Source organism: Rhinatrema bivittatum, chromosome 10, assembly GCF_901001135.1.
Source record: "Rhinatrema bivittatum chromosome 10, aRhiBiv1.1, whole genome shotgun sequence".
Lineage (NCBI taxonomy): Eukaryota > Metazoa > Chordata > Amphibia > Gymnophiona > Rhinatrematidae > Rhinatrema > Rhinatrema bivittatum.
In genome coordinates this window covers 99,395,389-99,407,449 of record NC_042624.1, presented here as the reverse complement: position 1 = coordinate 99,407,449, position 12,061 = coordinate 99,395,389, and the positions used below count along the sequence as shown (strand labels likewise).

The following is a 12,061-nucleotide window of genomic DNA, read 5'->3' as shown; positions in this document are numbered from 1 at the left end:
TGACACTGCTGTGATCAAGCTGTCCTTACAAAGTAGTTGTGGGTTAAGGAAACTGCTGTGGAAGATCATTATGAGACAAAAGATTACTTTTAAAAGAACTACAGTGGTCTCTGGCTGAGACTGAAGAAAATAATTGTTCCTTATTTACCTGTTCCATCCCGCTCTTGATTTTATAAATTTCAGTCATATCCCCTCTATCATCTGTTTTCCAAACTAAAGAACTGTAATCTTTTTAGCTTCTCTCCATAAGGGAGTATTTTTATTTCCTTTTTCTGTACCTTTTCTATGTCCATTATGTCTCTTTTGAGATAGGTTGACCAGAACTATACAAGGTATTCAAGGTGCAGTCACATCATAGATCTATAAAAGAGCAATCAAGATTACTACACAAACATGGCTTGTATGAGAGGGTGGCAAGAAGGAAGCTACTGCTGAAGAAAGCTATGTGATGTACTGCATAGCATTTGTAAAGAAACACTTTGGTGACACTGCATGCATGTGGGAGAAGGTTTTGCGAGCCGATGAGATGAAAGTAGAAGATTTTTGGTCTCACTGCTAAATGATATGTGCGGCATAAAACACAATGGATCACTTTGCTAATACCATCCCTATGGTAAAGCTTGATGGTGGCATATTTTGTTATAGAGATGCTTTGCAACAACAGGGACAGGGAGACTTATGAAGATGGACGGTGCAAAGTACATGCAGGTCTTGGAGGGACACTTGTTCCAGTCTGCCACAGATCTCTGACTGTGGAAAAGATTCACCTTTCAGTTGGGCAGTGATCCTAAGCACAAAGCAAAAGCAGCAGTGGAGTGGCTCCGCAAGAAGGAAGTCCATTGTCCTCGAGTGGCCCAGTCAAAGCTCAAGACATGAATCCAGTAGCAAACCTATGCCAAGATAATACCCAGCCATCTTGAATGACCTTGAACTACACCATCCTGTTGTGCAAAGTTGGTAGACACATCATAAACAACATATGGCTGTTGCTGTAAAAGGGGTTTCCACCAAGTATTGAGTTGAGGTGTGATGGTTTTTGCAATCTACCTTTTTTTTTAATTCTGAACTTAGTTTTGGAATATTTCTATAATTGTTCTTTCATAGTGAAAGTGTAGAGTGTATTGATCAGTGAAATAAACCCATACTTTAATGCCTTTTTGATTTGTATTTTTTAGACAGAATTTGAAAAATGGAGAAGGGTGTGAAGTTTTACAAGGCACTGTATCTCTCTCATTTTATAATGGCTACCTACCTACTGATAAGGTAAAAGAGCATGATTAGTTAGGTAATTAAACTGAGCTGGCATCCAGAGAATAATCTACTGAAATAGGAAAGGATTACGCCTCACATTTTGAGGAGTTAGTGTGTGCTTCATTCCTATTTTCTCAAGTCCCTTTTAACATCAATGCATTAGTGAAATAGTTGTGTTCATAAAAAAAATACCAGGATTTCTGATTCAGAAGTGTTTCATGACTTCAGGTATTGCTGACACCAGGAAACTCTTAGATCTAAGCTAAAATATAGATTTCTTCATGTAGAAATGTAAATTTTAAAACACGTTCAAGCAGCAGCTAGAACTCTTGGTATACAGCAGTTAATTCTGGCTGGTTTGTCAAGCCTCAGCAGTTGCTACTCTGTTTGCTTTTTTTTTTTTTTACTGTGCATTTTGAATTCATAAGAGCTAATGTCCACTTGGAACAACAAGTTTTAGGTTATAATTAAGAAAATTAGTAAGATGGTTTTTGATGTTACTGTATTAGGGAAATAAAAGTGAAGCATTAATAGTTATCCCTCATACTAATTATAAAGTAGCCTATATTGCACTATGACTTTGGAAACTAGTTGTCTAAAGCTCCTTGTTTGATTGATGGGTTGCCTCTGAAATACCATACTAACAGGCCAATACAGTAAGGACGCGGTAGAAAAAGTGCGGCAGTGCCGGGCGCCCGCTCGTTTGCTGCTCGCACAGTTCGGATCACATACCGCTCGATACAGTATTTAAATGGCATGCAAATGCAAGCCGCGTCCATAAAGCGCAATCCATTTTACTGTATAGAGCTCTATACAGCGCCTATACAGTATCCTGGGTGCACTGGTACCTGTCATTTCAAATGTCATTTGAAATGACAGGTACCAGGAAGTGGATCCCAACTTTAAGCAAAAGAAAAGGATCAGAGAAGTATCAGCCGGCCATTAACAGCAAGGGTCATGATTTAGCAAGACAATTCCCCTAGGGGAAAAAAAATACAATCAAATCAGACCAAAAGAAAAACTTATTAGGAAGGACCTGTTGTTTCCAAGCAAAACCTAAACTCTTGCCTGCCCAACCTAAAATCCAACGCACCGGGAAAGCCACTCTTCAGATCGCGCCTAATCCCATCACTGGAAGGACGAAAGATTTTTTTAAGCGTCCCAGTTCCTTTCTCCACTATGTCAATGCATTCTCCTTTCCACTGCAATGTGAACAGTATTCTGAAAAATAACTTTCAAACCCAGGGTGGTGGAGCATTGTTGTGCTTAATAAAACCTGCACTCAACAGGATCGGGCAAACTTTCCCCCAGCTCCCGCTCACCTGCCCTGGCCGCATCCATGGGTGCCAGTCTCCGGAGCAGCCCCAGTCCTCTCTCCCCTCTTCCTGGGGGCAGCCGGCGGCGAGAGCGGCTTCAGCAGCCCGGGGCGGATCGGGCGCTGCCCATGCGAGGCGGCTTCCAGCAGCCCTTTCTGACGATGGTGAATGAGCGCATGCCGTGACTTCTGACGTCCAGCCGGGCACTCAGGTCATGGCGTGCGTGCTGGAAGCAGCCCCCGCCGGCGAGGGCGGCTTCCAGCAGCCCTCGCCGGCGGGGGCTGCTGGAAGCCGCCTCGCATGGGGAGCGCCTGATCCGCCCCGGGCTGCTGAAGCCGCTCTCGCCGCCGGCTGCCCCCGGGAGGAGGGGAGAGAGGACTGGGGCTGCTCGGGAGACCGGCACCCATGGACGGGGCCTGGGGGAAAGTTTGCCCGATCCTGTTGAGTGCAGGTTTTATCAAGCACAACAATGCTCCATCACCCTGAGGGGGGTCATTTGCCCGTGAAATTTCGCTCTCTGACCTGACGCTCCACACTAACGCAGGGGTAAGGGTAGGCGGTAAATTAGCAGGTTAAACATGCGGCAAAACTGCAGGTTAAAAAGGCGATAATCGGGGTGCACGTTACTGTATGGGAGGGAATAGCTAATCCGATCGTTTACATATCATATATACATGCCGCGGGCGGAAAGGGTTACCCGTTGATTTAAAGAAGCGGTAAGGATGGGTTAAAAGGGATAGTGAAATCGCGGGTTGGACTTTATGCGGCCAAATTGTGGGTACAAAGCGGGTTAGAAGCAGGGTAACCGCGGCCGCGCTTTACTGTATCGGCCTGTAAGTGTTTGATTCACTAGTAATAGAGCTGAATTAATAATATAAACAGGGCTAGAAAAAATTTGTGTGCTAGATCTCCCAGGCATCTAAAATTCAGTGCCTGAAACCTGTTGCCCAGTGGAGGAGCCAGCAGAGAGAAGCAGGTCTGAGTCTAAGAGGGTGGTGTGGTGCAGGAAATGCCAGGGTCAGGAACAGAAGTGTGGTCACCAGGAGGGAGGAAAGGGCCGAAGCAGCTTCTGGGGTGCAGAAAAAGGGAGGCAGTGCAAGGGAAAAAGTTTGTCACCACCCAGGAAAAGACCTCAAAGTCCTTATGGACAATAGCTTTTAATCTTTGGCTCAGTGTGAGGAGGTTATCAAAAAGGAAAATAGAATGTTAGGAATTATTTGGAAAGGAATAGAGAACAAAACTGAGAATGTCATAGCGCCCTTGTATAGATCCATGGTGCAACCGCACCTTGAGTTATTGTATGCTAGTCTAGTCACACCATCTCAAAAAAGACATAGCGACATAGAAAAGATACAGAGAAAGGTGATTTAAAAAAAAAGCTCCCTTATGGAGAGAGGCAAAACAGATTAGAGCTCTCTAACTTGGAAGAGATGACTGAGAAGGGGATATGATTGAAATGTATTAAAAAAATTAAAAAAATCATGGGTGGGGTTGAACAGATAATAGGGAAGGGTTATTTCCCCTTTCAAACACAACTAGGACTAGGGCAAACTCCTTGTAACTAGCAATCGGAAGATTTCAAACAAATCGTAGGAAATATTTTTCACTCTGTGCATTTAAGCTATGGTATCTATTGCTGGAGGATGTGGTCAAAGCAACTGACATAGTGGGGTTCAAAAGAGGATTGGACAAGTTCCTGAAGGAAAAGTCCATAAACAGTCATTAGCCAGGTAGACTTGGAAAAGCTAGTGCTTATCTCTAGGAGTGAGATACAAGAAATAGATCAACTATTGGAGATTTGATGGATGCTTGTGATTTGTGACCTGAACTGGCTGCTGTTGGAGACAGAATGCTGGGCTTGATGAACCTTGGTCTGACCCAGCATGGGAAAGAGAGAACAAAAGAAAAATAAGCATTAAAAACAGCTGTAAAGAATTTTCTCTCTGGCTCCTAAGAACATTTTTCCACCGCAATCCTAAACTCTATAACATCAATAAACATAGTAATGTTACTCTGTCATGTTTTAACATAATAATTTGGAAGTTTATATGTGGCTCTTGCAACACAATATTTTGCCTTTGTTCCTCATAGCGCAACCAAGGTGTGTTTAAATCAGGTAGAAAATTCCCTGTTATGTTTTGATGCTTATCACTTTGTTCCTTTCCTGAACTACATTACAATCAGTATGGAAAAAAAAAATTTCTTTTTTTTTTTTTTTTGGTATAGTGGAAGAAGCATGAAATACTGAATATAGTCAGAAGCTGACAAGTTTCCTGGAAACGTTTTTAATAGGTTTATAAAAACTTTAAGAGGGTTTGATAATGTAGCATTCTAGTGGCCATGTTGTACTTGATGAAAACTGGAATCTTAGAAGATTTTGATACTTTTTATTGGACAATGGAATCGGGGCTGGAAAAAGTAATAAACAAATTCTAAGTGCTAGCAGGTAATTTTTTTAGAAGCTAGGCAGAAATGGTGAACTTCAAGTCCTGCCAGAAAATCTGCTTTTCAGGACAACCATATTATGCATGTAAACCTGGATATTGAATCAAATGTATTTAAATATATCTTAAACATTTATCATAGAAATCCAGAAAACCAGCCCTACATGCAGAACTTGGAGACCAGATAATGAAATATCACTGACCCTGATACCCACATTCCTCTTCTTCCCTATTCTCTCCCTTCCATCCCTCCTCATGGAGCTCCTCTTTCTACCCATACTCCATTTTTCCCCCATGGTGCACCTCTTTCCCACTTCTGTCTTCCTTGTGTAACTCCTTTTGCCTGCCTCCCTATGTCCAATGACTCCTTTCCATTTTACTGCCATCCAACCCTATAAAAAAAGGAATTGGGATGCTGGCAGCATGGGAACAGCACAAAATTGAGTGTTCCCTTGTCCCATGGCACCTTCCATTTCTCCCATAACTGTTAATAACTCCCATAAGCTTCCTGTTTAGAAATAAAGGACGTAGGAGAGTAGAAAGCAGCTGAGGGACATCTAGTTTTATCTGCTGCTGACTTCATTCCCACAATAGCCTGGTAGAGAGGAAGGGCTCCTATGGCAGCTGATGAGAATGCTGTCAGCTACAGACATGTCTCCTTACTGACTCAAAAGTGAAATGACATGTTGATAAATTATCAGACTGCCCTACTTCAGAATCTGGGCACCAGCATTGAAAGTTTTGGAAATAGGTACCTAGGAAATCTCCAGTTCTGAGCATACAGTGGAAAGATGTTATAGTTGGAGCTCTTGACTGGAATTGAAAAATTGTCCAATACTCACTGAAGAAATGCACTCCATAAAAGCTCTCTTTACATTCTGAAACAAACATACTTTCTTATGCCACTAATCTGTATAGATTTTTTTGAGCTCTTCAACTTTTTTTTCATTGATCATAGTCTCACAGTCTAAGCACAAATGGCATTCCCTATGAACTTCTTACTGGGTTCCCTCCCTCAAAATCTTTTCCCTGACATCCAAATCTGACCAACCAACCCCTTTCTCTGGATCATTTTTCTGCGCTCCATCACCCACTTCTCACTCAGAATCCTTCCCTGGCATCTGTCTACTCTTTCCAGAGGCAACTCTTCCCTTCCATTCATGCGGCTCCCTTCACCACTCCTCTAGTCAGCCTCTCACTGTCAGTGACATGGGTGTGCCTCATGGCCATGCCCCTCTGCGCTGCTATTTCTTACGAGGGATTTGTTCCTCATAGCCCCACTGCTGTTTCTGTCGACTGGGGTGTGTACCCCATGGCACTGTTCCTTCTTGCCAGCAGCTGGGGGAGGGGGTGCTGATTTCACTGCCTGGCTCCTGTTTTGACATTCTCACCACTGGTGAAAATCAACTTGTCTAAGGCAAATAGATGAGCATATTTTTCAACCCCTGGCTCTTGAGATCCCAGAGGTTTCTTCACATGTGACTGCATAGCCAAAACCTTTACATTTATTAAAAATTATTGATCGCTTAACACAAGGCCTAATAAAAACCTTCAGATTTAAATTTTTTTAAACAAACATTACAAAAGAAATGCTAGAATTAAGTTCCTAAAACTCTCAATCAGCCCTGTTCACATAAAAGGTATCCTAGGCCTAATAATTAACCTTTGCTAATGAGTAATGCCTGAAAAGCAGTTTAGGATGAGGGTAAACAACAAGCAGGCCGATGCAATATCGGCCCACGTAAAACGGATGCTCATGATTGAGCGCCCTCTCTCATAACGTCCGCCAATCCACCTCTCCTGGGTGCCCGATTTTAATATTAAAATTAGCTGCCGTGGTAAAAAGGAGGCACTAGGGGAAATTGTGCGTCCCTAGTGCCTTCTTGGCATCGGGCACGCAGGAAAGGTAGCTGTCACTGTGGTTTAGGAAATGGATGCTCAATTCAAGTGTTCGTTTTCTCCCTCTACTACCACAATATACACGACCTGGACTGTGTATATTATGGGTGTATATTGGGCACCCAGAAAATTTTTTTTATTTTTTTTATTTTTTTTTTTAGATGATTCCACTTTCTGTGATCCCTCCTAATAAATATCATGATTAGTAGTAGGAGGGATCACAGAAAGCAAGAATTTTGTTTTTTGACAGTGAGCCCTTGAGCGCGGCATATGAGCCTGGCATAACATTTGCCATGTTGCAAGGGGTACATTGGCCGTGCGGGAAATTTTTTGCGTCGTGGGGATTAGCCTCATCTGCATGCATGTACATTGCATGTGATGAGCACTATTGGCTATGCGCTAATCCCCATTTTGCATCGGAGGTTATGGCTGCGCGTGCAATCGCATTTTAAGTCGTGCTGGCCGCAGCGCACAGTATTGCATCGGCCTGATTGTACTTATAGATAGGCTTGCCTATATAAAGTCTTCAAAAGCTTCCTTCAACCTTGCTGTTTGCATATAAAGAAGAGATCTCTGTGGTCTTGAAAGCTCATTTATTAGAACTTTTTAGTGTTCTTATTTTGGTCTAACAAAAGATATCCTAATCTACTAAAACGAGTTCTGTGGTGTGGCTTGAGTAATAGAGCTTTGCAGTAGTGGTTTATGATGTTTTAATGTGTTGATGGGTTTTATTGTAACTCGCCATGAGCACGTGATAGACAAGAACTAAATGGAAATAAATGTGATTGGTGGGTAGCAAGAAGGTTAAAGTAATGGAGAGAGAATGTACAATCGACAGACTTAGTGCCTGTGACTTGGACGGGGATCCGGATTCAGATCCCTCATGTACAGTTTGGTTGAGGCTGTGTGCACCGCAGAGATGGTGTGCTTAGAACTAGGAAAGGAAGGAGGACATCTCCCGCTACTGTCACAGCCCTTGCAGGCCAACAGCTAGTGCTGAAGCTTGCACCTCCAGAGGAAGTGCTCCTCCAGCCCTTCTCCTGGTTTGTGTTCATGCTGCCCATGGAGGGGGGGGGGGGGTGGAAAATGGAGGGCTTTTGAAGGAGAATAGTAAAAAAAAAAAAAAAAAAAAATCAATTGGCAGCTATATTTACTTTAAATTATGTGTCTGTGCTGTGAGCTCCCCATTGCTGTACTTACATATCTCATGCAGTTCAAAAGATTTCAGTGCTGAGCCTGGGTCGGTGTGCTTGGCGGAGGGAGAGCAGAGATGCAGATCTGGAGGAGGCAAGGGAGTGTGTGAAGAGATGGAGAAAGATATAAAAGGTGATGGATAAGGAGGACAGAGAACAGAAGAGAAGAAATTTTTATGGAAGTGAGTGCTAAAAATGTTAGGTGTCAGTAAATTGCAGGAAATTTAGAGAATACATCAGCCTTCACGAATTCCACCAAAAACCTGCTAGCGACTGCTTAAGCTTTACTTGTACAAGGTGCTGGTAGCACCATGTCTCCCTTTCTCTGATCCCTGCAGCACTACTGAGAGTGCACACACTGCTCCAGTGCAAGCTCTTTTCTCTTTCCTCCATGATTTGGGGGAATCATGAAGATGAGAGAGATCCATCTTTAAGTTCTGTCTTCCACTTTCAGATGTAGAACACAATATTTTAGCACAGCATACCCTTGTAGCACTTCAGCTTTGTCAGCTGGATCATTGCAGCTGATATGCAGCTTCCACTTTTGTTAGGGGTGGAAATTTTTTTTGAAAACTTAAAACACCTGCCAAAATTTTTAAGAGCCAGGGGAACACAATTCTATGTATTTTCTCAGGGGGAGGGGGTATATTTTTCCCCTTGCTCATTTTTGGGAGGCATTTCTTTTTTTGTTACGTTTTTCAATATTTTGCTTCTTTGCTGCCCTCCCTTTTGCCATTCTCCTCTCTACTGTCCTTCTTTCCTCTTCTCCCTCTCCGGCCCCCCTCCCCCTCACTATCTTGCTCACCTGTGAGCTTGTTTCTCTCTCCACTTAATCTGGTCTCTTGTCTGGGTCAAGCACAGCAGTAGCTTTCTTTCCTATGTTTCAACATCAGGTTATCCATTGCCATAGCAGTGTTGGTGCCCTCTCTCCCTGGCTTCATGACAGGGGACTGCACACACCATAGAGGCTTCATTTCTCTATGGCACCTTTTTCTTGCAAAAAAGATATAAAGGCTGCTTACATTTTATTTAGTTATAAATTTATGTATCGCTTATCAACATTTCTAAGTGATTTACATTCATAAATTAATAAACAAATATTGTAAATCAGAAAAATCAAATCGCAAACAAAAAAACATAATAAAACAGTTCAACTGGCTCTTTTTGATGCTGAGAAAAATTTGACCTACTGAGGGCTTGCTGTTACATGTTTGAACTAAAAACCTGCTCAAATAGGAATCCCTTCACCATTCTCCTATAAGTTGAAATTGCTATTTCACTCTTTACTTGTAGCAGAAGAGTGTTCCAGAGGGTTAGCTCCTGTATATAAAATAAACGTTCTCTTGACTCATCCAAGCGAACATGCTTAAATGAGGGAATGTCTAGAAACATTTGAGAGGCTGAGTGCAGGGTTTGTACCAAGCAATATAGTTTTAAAGCTGCATTTACATTATGAGGGGCAAGACCTTTGATTCCTTTAAACACTAGTGTCAGTATCTTGAATTTTATTCTTGAAGATCTCTTATTCCTATCATGACCTCTCCCCTCACTCAGTTCCTGGGTCTCTCTTTAATCACGCTAACGCTTATTAACTCACAATCCCTTACAAAAAAAACCCCACATTCTCAACGACTACCTGTTGGATTCTCAATTCGATATCTGTGCCATCACTGAAACTTGGTTGCAAAACACAGATATAGCTCTGACAAACCAATTGCCACTACATCTCTATGATATATTCTCATTACCCAGACTTAAAAAAATAGGGGGCGAATTATTGTTAGCAACTAAAAAAGAACTCAGATTATCTCCTCAAACCTTGAAATTGACTTCTAAACTAGAAATTGGTCTCGTCAAATCTAACCAATTACAAATCTGCCTAATCTATGCCCCACCCCCAGGGCTTCTAGAGCCTGACCCTTCTCCCCTCATTGAAATCATAGCTAAACACATTAACATGGACTCCCCCGCTATTAAATTAGGAGATTTCAACATCCATGTGGATTCTCCCTCACCGACCCCTAACTGCGAAGCTCTCATATCCTCCTTCATGGCCATGGGTTTCCAGCAAATTATGAATAAATCCACTCACAAAGCAGGCCACACCTTGGACCTCATTTTCATAAATGAATCCATCCTGCCTGCTGTCCCTCCCTCTTGTACCCCCATCCCTTGGTCAGACCATTCAATCTCCACTGAACTGTCTATAAGGAAAAAATCGACTCCCCTCGTCCCCAAAGCAACTATCCACTTCAGGAAACCATGCTCCATGGACGACCTCGGCTCCCGCCTCTCCATGGACCTACTAAATCTGGACCTCTCCAATGCTGACGCTGCTACGACCTCATGGCTCAACATCACTAACTCCGTAGCAAACAAAATATGTCCCATGACAGCTAAGGAAATAAACCCAGCCCGATAGAACAAAAAACCTTGGTTCTCTACAGAACTTAAGAAGCTTAAACAAGACCTACGACACAAAGAACAACGATGACGCAAGGATCCCACACCCGCCTCACAGACTACCTACAAAGCCTCCATGAACTACTACAGGATCACAATACTACACACCAAGAGAGACTACTACGCCAATAAAATCTATAACTTTCTCTATGAGACACAGGCCCTATTTTCATATATCTCAGTACTCACTAAACCCGTCCCACCAACCATCCCAGACGAAGAAGCCCAAAATAAATCCATCGAATTGGCTATTTTCTTCGAGAGGAAAATCAACAACTTACTCACCCCACTGACCACATTAAACAACCAGCCGCCTCCCCTCTACAACCCACCCCCATCTATCCATAAACCCTTATTTGAATCCTTCGAACTCACATCTTCCCTTGAAATTGAATACTTACATGAAGCCTTCTTCTCATTCCTCTGACCACCTACCTACTAAACTCTTACCATACCAAACACCATAGCCAAGCCTCTAGTAGATATTATAAATTGCTCCTTCTCCCAAGGAATTGTTCCTGACTCCTTGAAACTTGCTTCACTCAAACCTCTACTAAAGAAACCCAACCTGGATCCAGCTAACTCCGCAAACTTTCATCCCATTGCCAATTTACCATTTATCGCCAAGCTAAAGGAAAAATTAGTCAACAACCAACTTTCCGAATACCTAGACTTCCATAACATTCTCTACCTTTCCCAGTTCGGATTCCGGAAACGCCTAAACACGGAATCCCTCCTGATCTCACTAACAGACATCTTAATGGGCCTAGACAAAGGCCAATCCTATCTATTGGCTCTATTCGACATTTCAGCAGCTTTTGACACCGTGAACCATTCAATCCTCATCAACCGACTTACGGACATCGGCATCTCTGGTACCGCCCTCAACTGGTTTAAATCCTTCCTCAACAATAGGAACTACAAGGTCAGAATAAGCAACAAGGAATCCCACCCCATATCCTCCACTCATGGAGTACTGCAGGGATCGTCTCTCTCCCCTACACTGTTTAATATTTATCTTCTACCCCTATGCCAGCTCCTCTCAAGTCTTAACCTGACACACTTCATTTAAGCTGACGACGTGCAGATCTTGATCCCCATCGCAGACCCTATCTCCAAAACCCTTAACTTCTGGAGCAGCTGCCTTCACTCCATCAACCTTCCTTCTCCTCTCCAGCCTCAGCCTCAACCTCATCCTCAACACTTCCAAGACTGAGTTCCTCGTCATCTCTCCCAATGGCAGCAACCCACTCGTCAGCAACCTCTTCATACCTTCAGTGAACCATGTGAGAGACCTCTGTGCTATTTTAGACACCCGAATGAACTTCAAAAAATTCATAAACAATACCACAAAAGAATGCTTCTATAAGCTACATGTAGTAAAACAGCTCAGACCCCTCCTCCACTTTCATGACTATCGCTCAGTCCTACAAGCCATACTGTTTTCAAAAATTGATTACTGTAACGCGTTACTCCTCGGCCTTCCTGCCGCCAC

At 42.9% G+C, this 12,061-nt stretch overlaps 1 protein-coding gene across 5 annotated transcripts in view; it reads left to right on the top strand.

The window, feature by feature from the left end:
* MIER1 (MIER1 transcriptional regulator) overlaps window positions 1-12,061 on the top strand; it is a 106,396-nt gene that overhangs the window by 4,172 nt on the left and 90,163 nt on the right. Inside the window, exon 1 of one of the 5 annotated variants that reach the window (XM_029617572.1) lies at window positions 1,180-1,263. The exons of the other annotated variants lie outside the window; for them this stretch is intronic. The gene's annotated coding sequence lies outside the window, so the exon portion shown is untranslated. Of the gene's footprint in view, window positions 1-1,179; window positions 1,264-12,061 lie in introns of those variants that run through there. 5 annotated transcript variants of the gene reach the window in all.